At 38.6% G+C, this 27,439-nt stretch overlaps 1 long non-coding RNA gene across 1 annotated transcript; it reads left to right on the top strand.

Moving 5' to 3' along the window:
* Positions 1-2,767: 2,767 nt before the first annotated feature.
* Positions 2,768-11,249, top strand: LOC110782602 (uncharacterized). Its single transcript, XR_002531953.2, has 6 exons — positions 2,768-3,464; positions 3,560-3,637; positions 4,378-4,484; positions 4,577-4,968; positions 5,104-5,163; positions 11,025-11,249. It is a non-coding gene; the product is annotated as an uncharacterized lncRNA (long non-coding RNA).
* The last annotated feature ends 16,190 nt before the right edge of the window (positions 11,250-27,439 follow it).

Raw genomic sequence — 27,439 nt, 5'->3', positions numbered from 1 at the left:
CGCCTTTACTTAAGCCTGAGGGAGGTATTCGGCCCATTGTTGTTGGGACGGTCTGGAGGAGACTTGTCTCTAAGGTTGCTGCTGTCGTGGTCGGGAAGGAGGTTGGCAGTTATCTTGAGGATTTTCAGTTAGGTGTAGGTGTGCCTCACGGGAGTGAGGCTATTCTCCACGCTGTCAACAGGTTGGTCGAGGCCAAGGGGGATGTGAGCGGCATGTCTATGCTTCTGGTTGATTTTAGCAATGCCTTTAACATGATAGACCGTAGTACTATGCTTAGAGAAGTCCGACGTCGGTGTCCTTCGCTCGATCCCTGGGTTGAATTCTGTTATGCACGTCCTGCTAGGTTGTATTATGAGGGTTTTATCTTGTTATCTTCCCAGGGGGTTCAGCAGGGTGATCCTTTGGGGCCTTTGTTGTTTGCACTCACCTTGCATCCACTTGTCCATCTGATCCACGAAAAATGCAATCTTGATTTCATGGCTTGGTACCTCGACGATGGTACCATTATTGGGGACACTGCTTTGGTTTCTTCGGCTTTGCAGGTGATCACTACTGAGGGTCCGGCAATGGGTTTGCATTTAAATGTTGAGAAAACAGAAATCTTTTTGCCTACTCCTGATCCGAGGAGCTACGATTCCACACTTTTCCTTCCTAGTATTGGCCGCCCCAGGGATGGAGTCAAGCTTCTGGGTGGGCCAGTTAGCTTGGATGCTGATTTTTGCAGCCGCTTGATAGAGGACAGGGTCGCTAGGACTGTGGGTTTGATGGAGGTCGTGGCTGGGCTTAATGATCCTCAATCGGAGCTGCTTCTTCTGCGGGGTTGTGTGGGGGTTAGTCGTTTGTACTTCTCTTTACGGACTTGTCCGCCGCATATGCTCGGGTCTGCTCCTATTTCCTTTGATCTCGCCTGAAGGAAGGTTCTTCAAGATATTATTGTGGATGGTGGTGCTGGCTTTAGAGATTGGCAATGGCGTTTTGCCACTCTACCTTTTCGTTTTGGTGGATTCGGAGTCTACACCGCGCAGGATTCTTCTGTATATGCGTTTGTTGCCTCGCGTCTCCAGTCTCTTGGTCTCCAGAACATACTGCTTGTGCATGGTGGTGACTCTGTTTTGGGCCTTGCTTGTGATTTAGCTTTAAATAGCTTTCGGGATTTGTGTCATTTTGATCCTCTCGATCTCTGCCGTGTGGTACCAGCCCCCCGTTTATGAAAAAGTTGGCTACAGTGTACTTTGATATGGTAGAGAAGAAGATGATGGCACAGCACAACCCGAGTCCTCGAGAAAAGGCTATACTCATTAGCAACCGTGCGGCACACTCCCTAGACTTCTTGAGAGCACTCCCAATTGAGGGGTAAGGGCAGGCGATGCACCCAAGACAATTCAGGTGTGTTTTGTGTTATCGCCTTGCGATTCCTATGTTCCCTCCTGACTTTACTTGTCCTTGCTGCTCTTTCGAAATCATAGATCGTTTCGGGGATCACGCGGTGCATTGTGGTAATGATGTTGGCCTGAAATTCCGCCATAACTTGGTTCGAGATGTGTTAGGGGATATCTGTTCGCAGGCTGGGGTATGATTCAAATTATTTATGAACTCTGAGTAGTTGGATAATTCCTGTTCATCCAAAACGTCATAAATATGAAAAAAAAATATATACCAAGCATTATAGTACCGCTACAATAAATTATACCATTAACAACGGGAAATCTCGTCGCTAAAGGCCAATAATTGTTTATTAACGATGGGATTTCCTGTCACGAATCCGTCATAAAAAGGGGCCTTCGTTAATGGAAAATCTCGTGGTTAATCCGTCATAAAAGACATTTGTGACGGTTGTTCTCGTCTTTGTTTGGTTGTTAACCCCATCACAAAAGGCTTTTCCGACGGGATTTTGACCCGTCGTAATTAGGTTGTCGTTAAAGATACAAATTCTTATAGTGTACGAAGCCAATCCCGTAGCCATCTTTGGGGCCTTTAGAAAAGTACTTCAAAATTGCTCCAAACATCGATTTTATCGCAAATTCTCAGTGCTAATGCTATACGTACGTCATAGGGAGAAAATCATAGTGTTCAATTGCATAAAACGAACCGTGGTCTACTACAACCCTCATCTAAACCATAAGCAAGATTCACTACTTAGAACTTGAAAGTTGCTCCAAACTAATAGGGCAATAAAACGTAGTAAGTTTCTAAAACTCCTATCGTCCTACTGCAGCGAACAACATGACCGTATGTCTGCATTTATCCATTCGTACAGTTCGATCATTACTCCAAAGGACAATGAAAAGTAAAAGAAAATTTCTACCGCAAGAAAAAAAACAAAGGTAAACACTCGGGGGCTGAAACCCCGAGTTCTTCTACGAAAACAAGGAACACGCGGTAAGTCCTTTGCACAAACCCCAAGTACCCATAAGGCATGCCCCGCATAACGATGCATCTTATAGACACTTTTCGCATCTACAAAATTGAACAAAGACAAAAACGATACAAAGTAACCAAATCATCACACTTACTGGACTAGGACTGTAATGCCCCAGATTTTTGAACAGGAAATTTCGCGCGTTTATGTGCAAATAATTATTTTTGTATTAAAAGTTTAAAAACTTTTATTTAATATTTAATATGAAATGTGTAAAAATAGTTTTGAAATTTATATTTTGATGAGATATATTTTGATATCAAATTATATAAAGTTTGAAATTTATTATATTTTATTATTTACAGTTTTTAGTTGAGACGGTTGAAGAGAGTTGCGTTGAGACTCCTTACTTAACCCGGTCCAATTCCTTTTCTTTGGACTAGCTTGTGTGTGAGAATAGGTTGATTCGTAGGCCTCAAGGCCTCATAATGGATGTGAGTTAGGGGGAATTTTGTGGGCTTTGGTTGGAGTCAAATATATGCATAAGATTCTTTCACTCTTTAAGTAAGTTTTAATTGTTTTTATTATTACATGCCTCCTAACCTTACTCTTTTACTCCCATACCACTTATAACCCCTAATCCCTTTATCTATGCCCTGATTCAAGCAAGGATTTTTTTTTTTTTTTTTTTTTTGATGCAAAAGAGAGGCTAGGCCCCGGAAAACAAAGCTACAAAATTAAGGAGGAATTAATCGCGGCATAGCCACGCCTACTACATCATCATGTAAAATGCGCCCTAAAGCTAGGGACGGGAATTGAATCAACTCTATCTTGTTGTTCTGGGTATTACCTTGATTTGCTAGCCAATCTGCAGCTCGATTACCTTCTCTGAACACATGTATAATTTCAAGCAAGGAATATGATTAGCCTCCTCTCCCCTTTGCCGTGAATACAACCCCAAAGAAGAAAACACAAAAAACCGTGAGTATACATCCTTGTTCCTCCATTTTTGTACCTTGTTTCTCCCTCCAATCGTACAAATCTAATGCTGGATTTTCACACCAAGAAACATCATTTTATCCTCTTAATTTAAGGGTAAAAATATGTAAGTATTGATGGGTTAAACCCTTCTTCTTTTCGTCCATCCATGAAGAGTTCTATGTTCATACAATGTTCTAAATTGACCTTGTTTGTGCTTAGGTTTTCAAGATCATCAAGAGGGCTAAGTCTCCTTGGAGTCCTCTTCTTTTTTGTAGGTTGTAACAAGAGGCTATCAAGGTAATTAACTAGCATTATTCCAAGCTTTAGAAATCATGGCTAGGTTAGATTAAGGCTAGATGCAAATTAGGATTGGTTAGAGTCGGGTTTTGATGTGCGTTGCGGGTACAAAATTTATGAATATTATTGATGTTTATGCGTGGTAAATGAGTGGTGTTTAATCATGTTATTTCTGGTTTTTATCTTAAATCTTTATTCTTAAGATATACTCCCTCCGTCCCGGAATACTTGACCTGTTTTTCTTATCGGGCTGTCCCTTAATATTTGACCTGTTTCTAAAAATGGAAATATTCTAACAATATTATATTATTTCTCACTCCACCTCTATTAACCCACCTATCTCCTACTCCATACAAAAAATAATTAAAAATTCAACCCTTACTCTCCCCCAACCCCACCTCTTAACCCACCTCCCACTAACTATATTAAAATACACTACAATAGTTTGTATCTTTAACGACAACCTAATTACGACGGGTCAAAAATCCCGTCGCAAAAGCCTTTTGCGACGGGGCTAACAACCAAACAATGACGGGAATAACCGTCGCAAATGTCTTTTACGACGGATTTACGACGGGATTTTCATTAACGACGGCCCCCTTTTATGACGGGTTCGCGATAGAAAATCCCGTCGTTAATCAACGATTATTGGCCTTTCGCGACGGGATTTCCCGTCGTTATTTTTGTAAAGAATATAAGTGATTCAATCATGTTCTTACTATATTATATTGTATTTTAAGACTATCGAGGGCGTGGAGCCTTCTCGAGCACAAGTTTATATTGAGACTCATAAGGATAGAAAGACGAAGGACAAAAAAAAATTGATGAAGAATCAGCTCGAGCAGTTGTAAGTTGGTGACCTACTTGAAGTTTGTTCTACAATTTGATAAGTGCTATATTGTTGTAATGCAAATTTATTGTTTTTTGTATGAATATAAGACCTAATGAAAGAAAAACTAGCTGAACTTCCCGGTGGAGTTGAACAGTCTAAAGGACGAATTGCTTGGCAAAGTGATGTTTATGATCAAGTTATTAACAAGCCGGAAAGGTGTGGCAAAGTGCGGGGAGTGGGATTTGGAGTTTTGCCTTCCAGTTTACGGGACAAAACACCAACTAATCAATCAAGTTATGCTTTATCAAATGATGTTGTCTCCAACAAGCAAATTGAGAATCTAGTAGAGGATAGGATAAAGGCGATACAAGAAAACCATAACCAAGCTATGAAGAATGTACTTGAGAAACAAGCTGCTATGGAGGAGAAACTCTCAAAGCTAATTCAATTTCTGGTAGAAAATGCATCAAACAAAGAGGAGACTTATATGAGTGAACAAGTAAGTAGTTGGCATTTTCTATATACTTTCTTTATTGAAATTCTGCCTTTTTATTGAAAATTATTCTTGTCTTTTGCATTGGCAATTTGTAATCCATTTTCATACATAACTATAAGGTGTTGTCGAATCTTGTAGGATGGCAGTGCGACATGGGGGTCATGAAGTGTAAAGCTTAGGTAGCAAAGTACAAAGACGGTAAGAATTGTTTACTTCTGCTCTAGATATTTGTTGTTGGTTGTTGACCCGTAACTGAACAAAAAAATAAGCAAAGATTTGACTCGAAATCGTTGTTTATCACAGTAGCTTATGGAGATTGAGTATATTGACATCAACCAACCTTGACCAGTAGGCTAAGAACATTGGGTGTGAAGTTAAATGTTCCGAGAACATGAAATTTAGGACATTTCTGACATAACTAGGATGTAGAACAATATTGGTGTATGGAGAGTAGGATCATACTGCACTCATTTTTGCTTCTTATGTTACAACATTGAATCTATTTCAATAATCGTTGAATCTTGGACCGACTTTAGTCAGTTTGACAATTTGTGGAGTAGGGTACAAATAGATTATAATCAGGTCCCAATACTCAATACATTCAACATGATTCTGTTTTGCTCTTTCCCTCCCTTTTAATTCCAAAAAGTTAACTAAAGACAAATGACATAAACGTAAGTAGATAAAAGACAACAAGACTTAATTGCTCCCTTAAAGCTTGTTTGGTCTGGGATAGCTGCCACCTTCAGTTGGTGCCCAACGCCAACTGTTCTGTCAACTGTTCTGTCTGTTTGCTCTTCTTGGCTTGTCTTCTTCTGGTGTAGGTATGTAGGATTGGTTGCCGGTTCTGATTAGGTGGATGCATTGCAAAGTCAGTTTGACAATTTTCATGAACTGGCATAAGCTGATTTCAGTTACCTTAGCTCAGTTGGTAGAGAGGATTGTACATGAACTGGTCTGAGCTGATTTGCTCAGTTGGTAGTCAGTTGGAATTTTGCTCTGTTGGTAGTCAGTTTGAATTTTGGTTCATGTAAACTTTTCTTAGGAATGCTGAATTATATGGAACACATAACACCCACTATTTTCATATTCTTAGGAAAGCATAATTGTCAGATACAAAAGTTCTGATACTGCTAATGGATTCATAGATATTTCTATTCTGCTCTTGAAATCATAGTTAATGTTTATAAGGATGATGAGATTAGTATACTACAGTTGAGAAGACTATATGCGTCAAAATTGTGAATTTGGCAGGTCGGATTTCTAGCATATAAGGTACATGAACTGGCCTGAGCTGTAAGAGTAGACTGCTAGAGCATTGTTGTCAGTGGCCTGATATTATCAGTAGGTTAGGATAATAAATCTTTGGTGCTGTTAATAATGAAACTGGAGCAGAGGGAGTGAGGGACTAAAAAGGGTGCAAGTCAGATCCCAGCGCCTTGACTAAGAGAATTAGGTATCAACTGAGAGCCCCAAATCCCATCAAAATCAAGGGGGTATATGGGGTGCGGAGTTTAAAAGAACACATGTTCAAAATCTAAACCTTTAAAATCAAGGGGGTATTTGGGTCGTTATGGGTCATTTATGCCTAAAAATGTCATTTTCGTTCCCAACTATCAACAAACGATCCTATATTCAAAATCTAAACCTTTTACATGATTTATATGAGTGGTTACGTGTTTATGAAACTCATTTCAAGTTCGTTTTGCACTCCTAAGGGTCATTTGGGTCGTTATGGGTCATTTTATGCCTAAAAATGTCATTTTCGTTCCCAACTATCAACAAACGATCCTATATTCAAAATCTAAACCTTTTACATGATTTATATGAGTAGTTATATGTTTATGAAACTCATTTCAAGTTCGTTTTGCACTCCTAAGGGTCATTTGGGTCGTTATGGAACATTTTATGCCTAAAAATGCTATTTTCGTATATCACCAAAGAAAAGTTCAACATATATCACCAAAGAGTCCTTATTTTTATTTCATATTGAAAACAAATAGCATTTCATCCAATTATAATATGTGCATATATGACTAATATAGGACTAGTAGCAAACTTCACTCACTTAGTCACTTATACTCAAAGCAAATACTCAAAATTAGAACATCAACAACATTTACCTTGATCTGTTTCGCTTTGCTACTGCATGGTAATACTTTTGAATGACACTCGTGATGTGTCGGGCGAGGGAACTATGATCAAACCTAACATAATGAAAGAAGGAAAAGAAAATTAGTCGGTAGTTAATAAAATTCTAAGTCATACCATAGTTTACCAAATAAGGAAAATTAGTCGGTAGTTACTAAAGTTCTAAGCCATACCATAGTTTACCAAAAAAAGAAACTTAATCATACCATAGTTCACCAGGTGTCATCCAAAACACTCCCGGCTCAACAACCACTTCATCTTGTTGTGTCTCAGGTACAACCTCACTATCATACTCACCCTGAGTCATGTCATCATCAAAGAAGGTATCCTGAGTGGATTGTGTGATATGTGGACTATCGCGAGCACCTCCATGAGCACCTCCATGAGCACCTCCATGAGCACCTCCACGAGCACCCCCACGAGCACCTTTACGTCCACCTCCACGAACACGGCCACTGCCTGAACTATCCCCTCGACCAGACATCTGTTTAATTAGTAAAACAAAAACCAAACATTAGCTATATAAATAAATTCCAAAAACAGTAAACGTTCGATATATGTAAGTTTCTAATAAGAAGTACATGCTATGGTTATCAACGTTCGCTCCTTACAAATAGATAGCATAATTCGCGTTTCAAACAAAACATTAACAAACTACATCTTAATGTATGTTCAACACAACATTTTACAAAGTAAATTGAATCAATCACATCAAGAACATGCTAGCTTAAGGAAAACCCAGATTAAGGAAAACCCATATTAAGGAAAACCCAATACAGAAAAACAAAATAATTGCAAATATTGAAGCATCACAATGAATCAGACAATTAATTCCAGATTATATTAGTTTCATGAATGTTCAAAGAAAACAAAAATCGACAAAATTGAAAGAAATAATAGTTGGTAAAAGAAACCTGAAGAGTGAGGGTGTGGGTTTAGCAAAGGATGAACCAGCGAGAGCAGCTGAGTCAAATTACTGAGTGCAAATGAATCATCTTGCTGAGTCTATCACCGATCCGGACTGACTCAGCGTGACCGGTTGGTGGGTTGGTGGTTGATGGTGATCATTTGGTTGAAATGGGGTATGAGGCACCAAAAAAGATACCCTTTTACCATATGGGGTATGAATCACATAATTCAGAAATAACAATTGACACTCGATACATTCAAATCTCTTATGTATAACAATGGTTTCTTTTTGCTTTTCTCACATAAAAGAGGCCAGTAGCACTGCAAAATTCATTTTCCCCAACCTCGCCCTTCAAGTTTGTCAATTACAAGTATATGAACAGTAAGTTGTTGATCATTACTTAACATCATCAACAAATTTTAAAATAAAAATTTACTTACTGAGTTTGAGGCTTTCAAAATAGTGCAGATAATTAATTCATCAAGAAATATCAAATGAACAACTACTAACAGAGATTCAAAAAACTAATAATAGGGATTGTATCTTACGTTATGCTGACATCATATGTACGTGTTCGTAGTATATTTTCATCACCAGGTTCTTGAGCAACTAGATATGTGGTCTGAAGAGTCGCCTGAAAAATAAATTGAACACAAAAAAATCAAATATTAAATCAAAAAACGAACAAAAAATCAAATATTAAATCAAAAAACGAACAAAAAATCCAACACAAAAAAATCACCATTAACGAAAAAAAAATCACCAAAAAATTACCAGAAAAAATTGGTTAGGGTTTGAAAAATAAAAAATCAATTAACAAAGAAATCAAATGTAGGTGTACCTGCGTCGCGTCGGTGGTGGTTGATGAAGGTGGTGGTTGCCTGCCTCGCGTCTTTGGTGGTTGATGAATGTGGCCAGCGTCGCGTCGTCTAATGGGTGGCCAGCGTCGCGTCGTCTGCGGTGGTTGCTTGGTGAATTTGGGCTGCCTGTCGATTGGGGGTCGTGCGGTGGTTGTGTCGTGGGGTCGCCGGCGATGGTGGGTGGGTGGCCGGCGACGATGGTTGGTTGACGTGAATTAATCGACGATGGTTGGTCTATTCCAGATCTTAGGTTTTTATGATTTGTTTTTTAGTTGGTCGAGTAATGGGTTTTGGTAGAGTTATGGGTTTTGAAGTTTCCGACCAAAAAGGGGTTTTACAAGATTTGTTCAGGTTTTTTTGTTGTCCACACCTTTTCCGACTACAAAAGGTAGTAGGTAAATACCGACCAAAATAATTTAGTCGCAAAACACTAATTTAGCGACCAGTGTGAAAATAGTCGGTATATTCCGACTACCTTTGGTCTGTAAAAGTCGTAGGTAAGGTTTTTGGGTTTAGGTATTTGGTTGAATTAATTCACGACCACATTTTAGCCGCTAATTATCTGCTAGGTAGTCGTAATTTTCCGACCACTTTTAAGTAGTCGGCAAAATATATATTTAGCGACCAAATAATATTTAGTCGGTATATTAAATATTTTCCGACTACTTTTCTTGTGGTCGGAAAATGTAGTCGGCCAATGGCCGTTTTCTTGTAGTGACAGTGAATAGATGAACTAATACTCAACAGTTCTTAAACGAGTTTTGCTGAGGATGAATAAACACTAGCAGAAAACTAGTATTGACACCCAATTGCTGAGGATGCTGAAACAGTAAGGAATCAAAGGATGAATATAAAGGATGTAAAAAGAGGCAGTAAGAGTTAATCACCTGAGTTGCAATGACGGCCACTGCTTCAGTGTAATTGAGCCTGAGGCCACTAGCAAGACGCTTTTGTGCAAGGAAACCAGCATTATGAAGTGCTAATTTCTTGACTTCTCTAGGACACAATTTCATTTGTAGTTTTCCTTCAGAATATGGCACCACTATGAACAGCAATCGTCCAAGATGATAGAAAAATGGGTAAGAAGGTGTCATGTACAGATTAGAAATACAGAGTAATAAAAGTGGAAACACTAAATTTAATGAACACAGCTATCATGAATGGTTTTGAGTCACACATTGTTTTTATTCTTTCAGGTCTTCCAATACGTATTTGATAGGTTGTTTGGGACTTGGGCTTTAAGTAAGTAGAACAAAATACAGACATTTTTCCAAGGTTGAACTGTTGAACATAATCTGCAAGCTAAGAACAAACACAGACAGTTCTTCCTACACCATTTCCATTCTCAGTTGAACCGGTAGCCACCCTCGCTAACTGAATACCCTGATCTCACCCATAAGAACTAACTACAATCTGTATTTCAGTTGGTAACCCAGCTTCCATGTTTCATTACAGGACCTAAACACTCCTGCCACACCTGCACTCACCTAATTTTCCCAAGTTCCATTACAGGACCTAAACACACCAGCTTCCAGGTTCCATATAATTAGCATTTCACCTGCAATCTTTGCATTTCACCTGATCTCACCCATAAGAACTTACAACAATCTGTATTTCAGTTGGTAACCCAGCTTCCATGTTTCATTACAGGACCTAAACACTCCTGCTACACCTGCACTCACCTAATTTTCCCAAGTTCCATTACAGGACCTAAACACAAGCATTTCAACTGCATGAATGACGAGTGATGTGGAACTAGTGCTAGTCTATTTGCTTCCGGATCTCCTTTTGTTTTTCATGGTTTCATTGACTGGTAAATTTTTCATGCTCTATTTGCTGACAGGATTCTATGTCATTTTAAGTAAACAGAAACAGAACTAGAAGTGTTTACAGTATTACCTTGACTGCATTTAACCAGATTTCCGAATTCCAGCTCTGAGTGCACTTAACTGCATTCATCACTTAACCATCACTTAACTGCATTTTTAGAACCAGATTTCCAGCTCTGAGTGCACTTAACTGCATTCATCACTTAATCTTTTGGCTTGTTGTTTGTATGGTATGTTGCAGTGTATTAATTGTAGAGAAATATTTCCATACTAGTGATATTAATTATCGTACATTCTTTTAACTTGCAGATAACTCTTCATTTGGCAAACGGTGAAGTTGGGTGTATTTGGGGAAGCACATGACTTTATCGAGTTATACTATATTAGAAGTTGCATTGTAGTAGTTAATTAGTTATTTATCTTGTCATCTGCAGATTATTAGATAACATTTGTTAAGTTTTTAAGACTATTAGACAATTATATATCACCTATGTAATGACTTATGACTTACTCTTTATGAGTTATTTATTTATAATATTATTTTTATCTTATAATTATTTGTGATTTAAATTTATACTCATGTAATTATAATTGTCCATATGTTTGATAGCGGCAACATTTGACAAGCCATTGTAAAACTAAATTATAGTATAATCCATTATGTAGCGATTATAATCGCCGCTATAGCCTGTTAATTTGGATTCTTATTTTAGCAAATGTATCAATTACGAAATTAATAGTATCACTTAAATTTGCAACAATAAGTAACCTATAGTAGTGATAATAATCGATACAATAGGTATCTAATAGCGTCTATTGCATTCGCTACTATAACTACCTATAGCATCGATTCTTTTGCCGCTAAACCTAATGTATTTGGTATGTGAAATTAGGAAATTATAGCGATTATAATCGCTACAATAATCGATACTATTATACATAGTATTTCGTATCGATTGTTTTGGTCTACCCCATTGAATGTGCTAATCGCTACAAAAGGCTATGGCAACGGTGGCTACCGCCTCGAATATCTAATTGATGGGGAAAGTTTTTGTAGCGAATATATTCGCTACTAAAGGCCAAAATAATCACCACGAAAGCCCTTTTTTCTTGTAGTGTGCAATGGTTACAAAATCTAGTGGCATGATCTCGATAACCCGACTTACCTCGTACCTCGGTCTTGAAAGCCATAATGTTACCCTCACGTTGATGGCCTTCCTTTATTCGTAAATCCTCAGTATTAGTCACTGATTGGTATGCTTCATCTATCGAAGGTAGAGGCGTCTGTCCTAGTAATTGGGCTCGGATGGCTTCGTAAGGTTTGTCAAGCCCAATCAAAAAATAATGTAGATGATCCTCTTCTCTAATCTCCGCTACCTGCGCTGCAATACCACATGTGCAGCCTCCACAATCACACTTAGGTACCCTTGCATAATTAACAAGTTCCTTCATGATAATTGACAGCCTGCCATAATACTCAGCTACTGTCTCATTACCTCCCTGCTTGCATTCACCGAGGCTTGTTTTTAATTCGCAGACACGTGTGTCGCTGACCACGCAGAAGCGCTTCTTCAGGTGAAGCCACAAAGTTCCGGCATTATCATAATCTCTAACAGTTGATCTCAACGATTCCTCCAACGTGTGTGTGATCCATGATACCAACATAGATTGGACAACAATCCAATCTGCAAGTCTGTCCGGGTCTGTTGTTGGTTCTTTGATTGTTCCATCAATGAAGCCAAATTTTCTCTTCGAAATCAAAGCTCTACGAACCGATGTAGACCACTCATCGTAGTTCTTGGAGCCTCTAAGTTTAATTGGTGTAATTATATTTCCTGGACCATCAGATGATCCTAGATAGTATTCCTTTGCGAGTTCATCCTTCGGTGGAGGAGTTTCCTCATCATCCTTCGCCATTACACGACTTCAAAACTCACCGTATTTCTCTCCTCAAATTTGCGGAGGAAAAAAAATCTTACCTTGCTCTTGATACCATGACAAATATGACGCAAAGAGCTACTCCTCTTCTTATTAAATTAATGAATATATATTACAATTCCTAATATAGCTTAACAAATACTAATTGAGCAGTCGATCATAATGCATATTCTACCCTCTATTTTTTCTCCTATTTCTCTTGTTAAAAATAGAAGATTTAGGGTTTGCTCCCAAATCAATTGAAAAAATTGATGCCCCGTAATGGTGAATTGAATTAAGATCATCAAAGCACTTAACTCCTTAATATCAACGCTTTTAGCGATTCAATCCTTTCCTACAAGATTTTCACTTTCGAATTGAGCTTGGTTCGAAATCAATGGGTGGTGCAGAAGAGAGAGGAAGTTACTAGGGATGGCGATTTGTAAATTTCAGCGTCCGCGGTCTTCCGTAGAGTAGGGAAGAGCTCCAAGAATGGAGATAAGGGGGGCGTGAAGGTTGCGGTGGGATGGTTGATAGTCAAGATCGAGAGATGGGGATCGAGTGCAAATGTGCAATGTGGAGGGGGGAACCAGGAATCAGGGGCGTCATCAAGGACATAAAACTAGACATGAATAGGTTTGAGTATTGTAATTAAGGTAATTAGGGCTGTAATTTTTCTCTGGCTTACTGCTAAGTAGTGGGAAGCACGTCGTAACAATTATTGAGTAATTGTGAACTTCGCATCTTGGTTTGCTTTTCTGGGTTTTCAATTTGTTGTGATTTTGGCTTTTTAGACTTGGTCAGAGAAAGTAGATTTCTCCGAATTTTGGGTTCTTGATTTACAAATTTGATGTTGTCATTTACTCATTTTTGTTGTGTATGATCAAAAGATGCTAAAACGTCTAAGATTCTAGGTTTTAGGAACTAGTGACTTAGCTTTTTTTTTTTTGAGAAGAGTGACTTAGCATCTTTTGATCATACTACATACTATTAGATATCGCTGAATTGTGAACATTTAGATGAAACTCCATAACTGGAGGAAATGGTGTCAACTGCAGATGGAAAAGGGGAAATGGAGGAGGGATAATGGTAAGAATAATAAATAATAATTTAGTCTTGTACTTTAATAAAAATAAAATATTATTGACCTTTCTTTTCTTTAACTACGATGGTTAACTTTGATTGGAAAAGGAAGATGAGGTCCTAAATGGTGACAACAAAACTTTAAGGTCCTGATCGGTGAATTTTTGTAAAACTTGGACCCCAATCATAGGGTTAACTCTGTTTTAAAGTATGAATTATTGCCTAAATTTGAGCTTGTCATGTGTGAAAAATGGTTGCATATTTTTTTTAGCACCCTATTTTTTTATGTCCGAATTATGTCTAGGTGAATAGGGTTTTAAAACTAGTTATTGCCCCCCGGGCGATACCCCGGTGATTGTACGTAATTTGAGTTAAACAAAAATAATAACAATAATTTGATACTCCGTGTTTAAATACTTACATATAATATGAGATCAATATTCGTGCATAATTTATTTTTATATTTTATTTATGTAAGGGTTATCCAACATAAAATTTGGTTAAATATCTTAGTAAACTAAATTTAAATTAAAAATAGATTAATCGTTTCCTTTGTGTAAATTCCAATTACTCTTTTTTATAGCTCTAAGTAAATGTAAATGAATTGGCCTGCTAAGAAACGTAATCGTAAATGAACCTAAATGAAAATATAAATGGAAAAAAAATGTAAGTATAGTATAGTTTCATAAAAAGTTATTAAATGTATAATTATGGTAGGCATTAAATTTTAATACAGGGTATTAATAAACATAACTTATATGCTTTGAATCGCTAGCTTAAATATCATAAGTTGTGTTATTGGATTAGTGGTTAAAGTTCTAGCTCATGAACATGGGGTCATGGGTTCAAGCATTGACATTTGCATTTCTTCATGTTTTTGTAAGAAAATATTATATGTCAATGTGACTATGACTTGGTGTCATGTCACTTGCCATCTAATGGTGGCGACATGTGGCGGGATGGCATGGAATTCCATTGAGTTTTGATAATAGTACAGATTTGGGAATTAAAGATAATTTGATTTTGATATTTTTCTTTGGATGATTTGAAGTTTAAAGTGGTTATAAGTTGTCGACTTCGTTGTGCTTTAAGGTAGAATAACACTGTTTTTAGCACCGCTTGGCCATGGGTTGCGTACGAAGTATATTGTGATGTTTTGTTATAATTAGCTTCGTGCCCGGACCCATTTAATAGCAGTCACACCTAATTATGATAAATAAGTTTTTGTAAACTTTTTGATGAATTTTGGAAGTTACGTTTTAGGAGTAAAAGAACTTGAAGTATTTGAGTCAAGGGTTGATGATCCCTATATGATTCTGCAGTTGTTGTTTTAGGGTTGATGATCCCTAAATCTATTTTTGATGATTTGAGAAAGTATATTTTCAATGTTTTCTGTTTTGTGAGCGTAAGACAATCATTGGGTTGCGGGATTCAATGATTGGAACATGCCAACTACTCGGGCTGCGGGATTCGAGTAGTAATTTTTCTAGGTTAGTTGTTGTCGTACGGAACTACTTGGGCTGCGGGATTCAAGTAGGAAAACTGGGAGTTTGGCCATTCTTAGACATAGACGGCTGTGGAATCGTCTGAAGGTTCGCCCTGACAAACCTTTGATGGTGGGCTGCGGGATTCACCAACGTTCATATTATATATGCTTGCCTCATAAACAATTTTCAAAAGTTAATCTTTATTGTTTTAAAGTGATATTTATTTTGAGAAGTCCTTATGTGTCAAATTAAGAGTTTTACTTAAATCTTTTTTATTATATTTATAAGAGTTATTAATGATTAAATAGCTTATTATTTTACTTGGTTACATTTTTCATGATTTGTAAATTTTGTTTTGATCTCTATTTATGCATATTATGGTTGTGTCATTATTTTATGCCTTGTATGTTGTTACGTTTCCTGTTTGTTTCTATGCTTTACTTCTATGCTTAGTTATGTGTTTCTACAAGTTCTGAGAGAACTGCTAGTTACTCCCCACTGATTGTGGAACCTAATTTCTATTTGCAGGTGAAGAGTAGTTTACAGTGAGTCTGGGCTGAGAGAAGAGCGTTTAGTGTGCTTTGCAGTTTTATAGACTTTTCCTTTGATACTTTTTATCCCTTAAATTATACTCTTGGGATATATGGTTTGAGGTTGTATTTGCCTCCTCTTGGGTTTATTATTTTTGTTTGGGATTTTCTATCACTTCTCGATTATTTAGCCCTTAATTTTAGATTTTCTATTAAGATCTTAGTGACATATAGAGTGGCATACCGTCTCGACGTTATTTCCGCTAACGTCTCTCCTTAGTTTTTGGACGGGTGTTACCAGGACTCATAGTTCCGAACATCTCCTGCAACACCATAAGGTTAAGCCGAGTCTTCACTCGCCTCGCAAAGCCCCAACGAATAGAAACGGGGTATCCATAGTTTTTTTTACCCGACCGAGGGGTAAGACAAGGCAAATGCTCAAAATCCCACAACTGCAAACATGCAACAGTAAAAGTCTGGAATGAAAAATCCACGGATTAGCATTCCTACAAGTCTTAAGGCATAATACCTTAACCAACTGAATATCACCTACTATTCTAAGTTCACGTACATTCTACTTAAATGGAGTCAAACCATTTTGTATGAACATGCGTGTTAGGTTATGATACATATGACATTACATAGATCATGCGGAAACAACCATTAACCCAGGACAACATATTATTTACACATAATCATACAGCATAATTTAGATGCATACTCTTTGTTGCGTGCCCTCCCTAGCTGCGCCCGAACCGAACAAGAACAAGTCTTTTAGGACTCCAAGTGTCGTCCCTCCGTAGATAGTCCACAGCACGTCCGGATCCGCCTTAAGATTGACCAACTAGAATCGCCCTTAAGGTACTAGAAAATTTCGGCACTTTTGAGCAAGATGTGTGTTTGATTTTCTCTCAAAAGCTCACTTTTGAATACTTTGAAACTTGTGTATAAATTATGACCCCTAGGCCTTTATTTATAGAGTTATGGAAAAGGAATCGTAATCCTAGTAGGATGCGAATTAATTGGAATTAGAATCCTACATGAATTCTATTTAATTAATTTATCCAATTAGGAATAGACATTTAATCATACACTGACTCTTGCAGATTCAGGAATCACGCATGAGCACAAACTCACACACACACGGCAGCCACAAGGGCTGCCCATGCGCGTGCGAGCAGCAGCCCGCGCATCACGGCCCACGCAGCCGTGGCCCTTGGCGCGCGCTGGGCCTGCCTTGCGGTAGGCCTGGGCGCTGCCTTGGCTGGGCTTGTGGCGCGCATGCTTGCTGGGCGATGGCCCCGGCTTCGTGCTGGGCCTTCGTCCGGCAAGCCTCGTCCGATGCTAATTCGTACGATACGCTTCCGATTAAATTTCCATTTCCGGAATCTATTTCCGATACGAACAATATTTAATATTTCCGATTCCGGAATTAATTTCCGTTTCGAACAAATATTCAATATTTCCGTTTCCGGAATTATTTTCCGATTCCGGCAATATTTCCGATTCTGACAATATTTCCGTTTCCGGTAATATTTCCGATTCTGGTAATATTTCCATTTCCAATAATATTTTCCGATACGTACCATGTTTCCGTTTCCGGCAACATCTACGACTTGGATAATATTCATATTTCCGATACGATCCATATTTCCATTTCTGGCAATATCATCGTTTCCGGAGTATTCATTTCTTGCCTGTGACGATCTTAGCTCCCACTGAAACCAAGATCCGTCGGTTCCGAATATTCATAGATGGAGTATTTAATGCCATTAAATACTTGATCCGTTTACGTACTATTTGTGTGACCCTACGGGTTCAGTCAAGAGTAAGCTGTGGATTAATATCATTAATTCCACTTGAACTGAAGCGGCCTCTAGCTAGGCATTCAGCTCACTTGATCTCACTGAATTATTAACTTGTTAATTAATACTGAACCGCATTTATTAGACTTAACATAGAATGCATACTTGGACCAAGGGCATTATTTCCTTCAGTCTCCCACTTGTCCTTAGGGACAAGTGTGCATTTCCTAATTCCTTTGTCGCTCGATGCTTGCTCTTGAACATAAGGTAAGAGTTGTCATCCTTATTATGTCCAGAGGTGTTCCTCGGTTTCAGAGTTCAACTGATCAAATAAACAGATAATCATAGCCTATGATTCATCCGAGCACGGCCATGCATTTCACAGTTTCTAGCTCTCCGAGTGGCCTTGTACAACTTTTAAGCATCTCATCCCGATTTATGGGAGGACAATCCCAATCTTGCGATCTTGAGATTAGACTTCGTTTGATAGGTGATTACCTGAGCGTTGCCTTTATAGCCTCCTTTTACGGTGCGACGGTTGGTCAACGTCAAAGCAACCAGTTCTCAAACAAGTAATCTCAAATCACTCAGGTATTGAGGATTTAGTGTCTAATAATTTAATGAAATTTACTTATGACAGACTTTCATCTCTTACAGTAAAGTTTCATAGGTCTTGTCCGATACTAGTCTTCCCAAAGTAAGTATCTATGCAAATGATTATGACATTGCCATGTCCACATAGTTCAAGAAACAGAACTACTAGTCATCTTGCATTCTAATCGTCTAACGTTTTCTATGCGTCCAATTTTATAGAAAACTCCAATTAGGGACCATTTTCAACCTTTGACATTCAAGTTCACTTGATAGACATTTCTTAGTCACAGGACTGGTCCTGACAGTCTATCTTGAATACATCGTCAAGTTGAAGGGACTCATCATTTAATAAACCACAAATTAAATGGAAAAATGAATTCCTTTCATTTATTGTGAATGATTAACCAATAATGTTTTACAAAGATTTAAACTCTAAAACTTTAAAACATTAAACAGAGACATCAAAGTCATTCTCCAATATGCTTGATTCCCATAGCTGCAGTGTGCGAGTTGTGCTTCGCTTGCGGCAGAGGTTTAGTTAATGGATCTGATATGTTGTCATCAGTTCCAATTTTGCTTATCTCGACTTCTTTTCTTTCAACGAACTCTCGTAGAAGGTGAAATCTACGAAGTACATGCTTGACTCTCTGGTGGTGTCTAGGCTCTTTTGCCTGTGCAATAGCTCCGTTATTATCACAATACAGGGCTATTGGTCCTTTAATGGAGGGGACTACACCAAGTTCTCCTATGAACTTCCTTAGCCATATAGCTTCCTTTGCTGCTTCATGTGCAGCAATGTACTCCGCTTCAGTTGTAGAATCCGCAATGGTGCTTTGCTTAGCACTTTTCCAGCTTACTGCTCCTCCGTTGAGGCAGAAGACAAACCCAGACTGTGATCTGAAATCATCTTTGTCGGTTTGGAAACTTGCGTCCGTATAGCCTTTAACAATTAATTCATCATCTCCACCATAGACCAGGAAGTCATCTTTGTGCCTTTTCAGGTACTTCAGAATGTTCTTGGCAGCAGTCCAATGCGCCTCTCCTGGGTCTGACTGGTATCTGCTCGTAGCACTGAGTGCGTACGCAACATCCGGGCGTGTACATATCATAGCATACATTATTGAACCAATCAATGATGCATATGGAATCCCATTCATTCGTCTACGCTCATCAAGTGTTTTTGGGCACTGAGTCTTGCTTAGAGTCATTCCATGAGACATGGGTAGGTAGCCTCGCTTGGAGTCCGCCATCTTGAACCTATCAAGCACCTTATTGATATAAGTGCTTTGACTAAGTCCAATCATCTTTTTAGATCTATCTCTGTAAATCTTGATGCCCAATATGTACTGTGCTTCTCCTAGATCCTTCATCGAAAAACATTTCCCAAGCCAAATCTTGACAGAGTTCAACATAGGAATGTCATTTCCGATAAGCAATATGTCGTCGACATATAATACTAGGAAAGCAATTTTGCTCCCACTGACCTTCTTGTATACACAAGATTCGTCTGCGTTCTTGATGAAACCAAAGTCACTGACTGCTTCATCAAAACGTATATTCCAGCTCCTGGATGCCTGCTTCAATCCGTAGATTGACTTCTTTAGCTTGCATACCTTTTTAGCATTCTTTGGATCCTCAAAACCTTCAGGCTGTGTCATAAACACAGTTTCTGTTAAAACGCCGTTTAAGAAAGCAGTTTTGACATCCATCTGCCATATTTCGTAATCGTAATATGCAGCGATTGCTAACATTATTCGAATAGACTTTAGCATTGCAACTGGTGAAAAGGTTTCATCGTAATCCACACCGTGGACTTGCCTGTAACCTTTTGCAACCAATCTAGCTTTGAAAACTTCAAGTTTCCCATCCTTGTCCTTTTTCAGTTTGAAAACCCATTTGCTTCCAATGGCTTGGTAGCCATCTGGCAAATCGACCAAATCCCATACTTGGTTTTCAGACATGGAGTCTAATTCAGATTGCATGGCTTCTTGCCATTGCTTGGAGCTAGGGCTCGTCATAGCTTGCTTGTAAGTCGCAGGTTCATCACTTTCAAGTAATAGAACGTCATAGCTCTCGTTCGTCAAAATACCTAAGTACCTTTCCGGTTGAGATCTATATCTTTGCGATCTACGCGGGGTAACATTTCTAGATTGACCATGATTCTCACCAGATTCTTCTAAAGATCTCTGAGTTTCATCCTGAATGTCATCTTGAGCATTCTCTAGAGTTTGTTGTTCGACTCGAATTTCTTCGAGGTCTACTTTTCTCCCACTTGTCATTTTGGAAATGTGATCCTTCTCCAAAAAGACACCATCTCGAGCAACAAACACTTTGTTCTCAGATGTATTGTAGAAGTAATACCCCTTTGTTTCCTTTGGATAGCCCACAAGGATACATTTGTCAGATTTTGGATGAAGTTTGTCTGAAATTAATCGTTTGACGTATACTTCACATCCCCAAATCTTAAGAAAAGACACATTTGGAGGTTTTCCAAACCATAATTCGTATGGAGTCTTTTCGACAGCTTTAGACGGAGCTCTATTTATAGTGAGTGCAGCTGTATTTAGTGCATGTCCCCAAAATTCTAATGGAAGTTCGGCCTGACCCATCATTGACCTGACCATGTCTAGCAAGGTTCTGTTCCTCCGTTCTGACACACCGTTCCATTGTGGTGTTCCAGGAGGAGTCAATTCTGATAGAATTCCACATTCTTTCAGATGGTCATCAAATTCATAGCTCAGATATTCACCGCCTCTATCAGACCGCAGTGCCTTAATCTTCTTGCCTAATTGATTCTCTACTTCACTCTGAAATTCCTTGAATTTGTCAAAGGATTCAGACTTATGCTTCATTAGGTAGACATAACCATACCTACTGAAGTCATCAGTGAAAGTGATAAAGTAGCTGAAACCACCTCTAGCATTTGTACTCATTGGTCCACATACATCTGTATGGATTAAACCCAATAGTTCATTTGCTCTTTCTCCAACTTTAGAGAAAGGTTGCTTTGTCATTTTGCCAAGTAAACATGATTCGCATTTACCATAATCCTCTAAGTCAAATGGTTCTAGAATTCCTTCCCTTTGAAGTCTTTCTAAGCGTTTCAAGTTTATATGGCCTAATCGACAATGCCACAGATAGGTGAGATCTGAATCATCCTTTTTGGCCTTTTTGGTATTTATGTTATATACTTGTTTGTCGTGATCTAATAAATAAAGTCCATTGACTAATCTAGCAGATCCATAAAACATCTCTTTAAAATAAAACGAACAACTATTGTCTTTTATTATAAAGGAAAATCCCTTAGCATCTAAGCAAGAAACTGAAATGATGTTTTTAGTAAGACTTGGAACATGGAAACACTCTTCCAGTTCCAAAACTAGCCCGGAGGGCAACGACAAATAGTAAGTTCCTACAGCTAATGCAGCAATCCGTGCTCCATTTCCCACTCGTAGGTCGACTTCACCCTTGCTTAACTTTCTACTTCTTCTTAGTCCCTGTGGATTGGAACATAAGTGTGAGCCACAACCTGTATCTAATACCCAAGAAGTTGAATTAGCAAGTATACAGTCTATAACGAAAATACCTGAAGATGGAACGACTGTTCCGTTCTTCTGATCTTCCTTTAGCTTTGGACATTCTCTTTTGTAATGGCCTATTCCATCACAATAAAGACAGCTTGATGTGGACTTGTCCTGCTTTGATTTAGCATTGCCCTTGGACTTTCCACCTTTCTTGAATGGTCTCTTTCTAGCCTTGAGTAAATCTTTGGCTTCACAGTCCAGTACTATTTCAGCCTTTCTGACAAGGTGAATAAATTCTGCAACTGTTTCTTCTCTTGGTTCACTTAGGTATTGTTGCTTGAAGCGACCAAACCCACTGTGTAGTGAATTGAGCAAGACAGAGACTGCCATCCTTTCGCTTATTGGTGTTCCTAGTAGACTTAGGCGATCAAAATATGAACACATAAGATCCACATGGAACCTCAGTGGGACGCCTACCCTCTGTTTAGTGCGAAGGAGCTGAACATGTGTTTCTTGGACCTCCATCCTATAACACCTGTTGGGAGAACTAACCTTTAGCCCAGACATTGATTCAATCAACTCATGGACGTTCAGGTCCCTGTCCTCCGTACTTCCACGACAGATATCCCTCAGATTCTTGATGAGCGTAAAAGGTTCATAAGCTACAAACCTTCTAGCCCAATCATCAGGGATATTGTTCAGCATGAGACTCATAACCTTTTTGAGATCCGCATCCCAGGCGTAAAATCTCTCAGGGGTCATGTCTCTGGCATAGTAGCTTGGCATGGGATGTGATAGTACATACTCAAGTCCATTGAGTTTGACTATTTCAACTAGCTTAGCTTCCCATTCAAGAAAATTTGTCAGGTTCAGCTTGACCATAAGCTCAGAACCCATGATGATGTTTTGATTGCTGTTTGCCATATTAAAAACTACAATTGAAAAGAATAAACAAATAAATAACCATTCACAGTTTCTCTTAATAAACTTAAATTCTAGCATACATGCATAATTCAATGTTTATTAAGCATTTTATTCAAGTTATGTGTTCCGGCAGGTGTGAATAAAATGATTCCAAGATCCTAAAATCATTGAAGAACTAAGCACAGTTTGTCGACTTAATCCTAGAACATCTTAGGTAAGCAAAAGCCTTTTGCTAATAGTCTAGAAACTATTCTTGGTTGATAGGTACGTCTAAGAACTTATTAGGTAAACCTATCGAATTTGCCACGACATAAAAGGACTCCTTACTTATATCGTTGAGTTTCACCAAAACTAACATGTACTCACAATTATTTGTGTACCTTGCCCCTTTAGGACCAATAAGTAACACCTCGCTGAGCGAAAACTATTACTAGATTGATGTAAAGGATATCCAAGCAAGTGTATATTTTGGCATGGCACCTTTTAACTCAATTTTTAAGTTTGGAACTTAAGGCTCTTACTATGTTGGTTAGATTTTAAGTGAACTAAAATCCTTAATCATGCAACATAATCAAGCTTTTGATCTCATGCATTTTAAGACATATTTAAAGCAATAAATAACTTAAAGCATGCATAAGATATTTGTGATCTAGTATGGCCCGACTTCATCTTGAAGCTTTGACTTCAAAGTCCGTCTTGAAAATCTCCGTGGGAGGCACCATTTTCTTCAAATAGGATAAGCTATAACTAATTACAACTATTTGATGGTACGCAGACCATTTTGAATTGAAAAATAACTTTGGTGCTTTAGACCAATTACATTCAAATTAATGGTACGCAGACCATATTTTCTATCCTATTTGGGCCATACTAGTCACTTCATAACCTGCAAAACAGTACATATACAATATATACCATTCACCCATTCATTATCATGAATGGCCCACTTAGCTGGTTAGTAAAACACATTATGCATCACGTAAACATTTGCAGCAATTAATCAAGGGCACCAATAATCTACCAATTATTCAGTCCTTATTAATTCTAATCGAGTTGTTTTAACCTTAAGGATTTGTAGACCTAATCAAGAGTTTATGACTAAAAAGCGCTCCCACTCAAACCAATAAATTCATATGCTTTACTAATTTTAAACATAAAATTGTATTTCTAGTCTAACCGGAAACATACAAATTTAATTAAAATTTAAAGCTCATATAAATTTATAATTGAATCCAAAAATTTAATTTAATTTCAGTCGCATTTAAATTAATTCATGATTTTAATTTTAGTAAAATAATTAGAATAAATTCCATTTATTATAATTATAATATTCAAAATTAAAATCCAAGAAATTAATTAATTTTAAAATTAATTAAAATTACGTGAACTGAAATTTTCAAATTAAACATTCAAAACGATCTAATCGTAACGCAAACACCCTACGCGTTGCACGCCCATGGGTCGTACGCACACAGCCATTGCTGGCCATGTGCGCGCAGCCCATGCGCTCGTCGCATAGCTGCTGCTGTCCTATCGCAAGCCTCCGCACAGCGCCCCATCGCACGCGAGCTATCGCTCGCAGTGCGCGCGCGAGATCGCTCGCTGGGCGCGCTGGCTCGCTCGCTGTGCGCGCGAGCCATCGCTCGCTGGGGCGCGACATCGCTCGCTGGGCGAGCGACATCGCGCGCTGCGCGCGCGAGGCATCGCTCGCTGGCGCGAGCCATCGCTCGCTGGTGCGCGACATCGCTCGCTGGGCGCGCGACATCGCGCGCTGCGCGCGCGAGCCATCGCTCGCTGGGGCGCGACATCGCTCGCTGGGCGAGCGACATCGCGCGCTGCGCGCGCGAGCAGTGCTGGGCGCAGCGCTCGTGGCACGCGAGCTTGCGCTCGCTGCGCGCGAGGCTGCGCGCACTTGTGCGAGGCAGCGCGCGTTGTGGCGCAGCTCGCTTGCTGCCCACACGCGACTGCCTTGGCTCGCCCTTCGCCCATGCCCATTCGTTCATTGCTCGTGGCACACGACACAAGGCAGGGCTGCTGCCTTGTGCTCGTGCACTACGCCCTTGCTCATTGCATTCGTGCCGCACGGGCGACGAGCTCCCTTGCTCGTCGTCGCATGCCCGCATTATACAACACCCCTTAAGGGTAACACGAAGCGTCCATTGCTTCGTGCGTGCAAGTTATTTGAACGAATCGCATAAAAATTTAAAATTTATATTTAAAATTAATGACAAATTAATAAATATTATTAATTTCATAATTTTAGGGCGAAAAAATCGAAAATTTATTATCCAATTGATTTCCGATTGATATGGATTCAAGTCTAGGTCATAAAAATTTAAAATTTATCGTAAATTTACAATTTTTATGGTGGTTTTTAATCATAGGTTTCTAATTAAATTACAATTAATTATGAAAATCAAATTAATTCTAAATTATTCTAATTTTCAACAAATTAATCATAATTACAAATTAGATTGCATAATTAACAAGACTAGGCATTCAAACTTGTTAAACATATGCAGTAGGTCAATCAAAAATTCAAGATTTATCAACAAGAATCGCAAATATTTAATTTAACATCTTAAATTTACGAAATTTTGCATTCGAAAAACTAAAACCTTCGAAAAGTCATAGTTAGGCTTCGAATTTGAGAATTCTGGGTTCGGCAGAAAAATACTATTTTTGTCAAAATTTTAGAATGCCTTTTACATGCGGAATTGACACAAAAATCACTCAATTCGGATGAGTAATGAAGAAACTGCCGAAAAACTGCGTACATATAATTAAATAAACGCAATTTGCAATTAATTAACAATTACGAAAATTAATCACCCCTTTTAATTCTTGCAAATTTGTAATATTTAACCATGTTCATGCAATTTAGATTATGAAAATAATAAGGGGCTCGTGATACCACTGTTAGGTTATGATACATATGACATTACATAGATCATGCGGAAACAACCATTAACCCAGGACAACATATTATTTACACATAATCATACAGCATAATTTAGATGCATACTCTTTGTTGCGTGCCCTCCCTAGCTGCGCCCGAACCGAACAAGAACAAGTCTTTTAGGACTCCAAGTGTCGTCCCTCCGTAGATAGTCCACAGCACGTCCGGATCCGCCTTAAGATTGACCAACTAGAATCGCCCTTAAGGTACTAGAAAATTTCGGCACTTTTGAGCAAGATGTGTGTTTGATTTTCTCTCAAAAGCTCACTTTTGAATACTTTGAAACTTGTGTATAAATTATGACCCCTAGGCCTTTATTTATAGAGTTATGGAAAAGGAATCGTAATCCTAGTAGGATGCGAATTAATTGGAATTAGAATCCTACATGAATTCTATTTAATTAATTTATCCAATTAGGAATAGACATTTAATCATACACTGACTCTTGCAGATTCAGGAATCACGCATGAGCACAAACTCACACACACACGGCAGCCACAAGGGCTGCCCATGCGCGTGCGAGCAGCAGCCCGCGCATCACGGCCCACGCAGCCGTGGCCCTTGGCGCGCGCTGGGCCTGCCTTGCGGTAGGCCTGGGCGCTGCCTTGGCTGGGCTTGTGGCGCGCATGCTTGCTGGGCGATGGCCCCGGCTTCGTGCTGGGCCTTCGTCCGGCAAGCCTCGTCCGATGCTAATTCGTACGATACGCTTCCGATTAAATTTCCATTTCCGGAATCTATTTCCGATACGAACAATATTTAATATTTCCGATTCCGGAATTAATTTCCGTTTCGAACAAATATTCAATATTTCCGTTTCCGGAATTATTTTCCGATTCCGGCAATATTTCCGATTCTGACAATATTTCCGTTTCCGGTAATATTTCCGATTCTGGTAATATTTCCATTTCCAATAATATTTTCCGATACGTACCATGTTTCCGTTTCCGGCAACATCTACGACTTGGATAATATTCATATTTCCGATACGATCCATATTTCCATTTCTGGCAATATCATCGTTTCCGGAGTATTCATTTCTTGCCTGTGACGATCTTAGCTCCCACTGAAACCAAGATCCGTCGGTTCCGAATATTCATAGATGGAGTATTTAATGCCATTAAATACTTGATCCGTTTACGTACTATTTGTGTGACCCTACGGGTTCAGTCAAGAGTAAGCTGTGGATTAATATCATTAATTCCACTTGAACTGAAGCGGCCTCTAGCTAGGCATTCAGCTCACTTGATCTCACTGAATTATTAACTTGTTAATTAATACTGAACCGCATTTATTAGACTTAACATAGAATGCATACTTGGACCAAGGGCATTATTTCCTTCAATGCGCTACGAAGTTCAAAATAGTAGTATACACCTACCGGCTAAATTAGCCCAAACAACTTCAAAGTGGAAATTCATACATTTTTATCACTCATAGACTATGTATAACGCCAGCAACAAATCCCAAGTACTTACATTGCATCCAAAGTACTAATTCGTAGGTACATTTAGGGCTAATTCGATGAAACCAAAAATCAAATGGAAATTGATATACTTGCGAAAAATGACATGCACAAATACATGTTATAAATATCATATTCAAGAAACTAATTACAAGAAATTGGGCAAAAAAAAAAAAACCCAAAACAATTTGAGCATAAGTTTCATACGACATTTTACTCGAAATTAAGTCAAGAAACTCAAGAAAATTAGTAATCACTTACAAAAATGTTGTCTAGAATTACTTGTTTGGGGAAGAAATCAGCAAGGATCTTAGCAAAAAAAAAAAAGCAATACATATCGAACAAAAGCAGCACCTGGGATGACGAACTATTCCTACAAAATTCAGTATTTAACACAAGAAAATTCTTGCGCCCATACCCATGCGCGAAAGGATTCGTG

Source organism: Spinacia oleracea, chromosome 4, assembly GCF_020520425.1.
Source record: "Spinacia oleracea cultivar Varoflay chromosome 4, BTI_SOV_V1, whole genome shotgun sequence".
Classification (NCBI taxonomy): Eukaryota; Viridiplantae; Streptophyta; class Magnoliopsida; order Caryophyllales; family Amaranthaceae; genus Spinacia; species Spinacia oleracea.
Note: the sequence above shows the minus strand (reverse complement) of the source record. Positions and strands in the feature narration are given on the sequence as shown.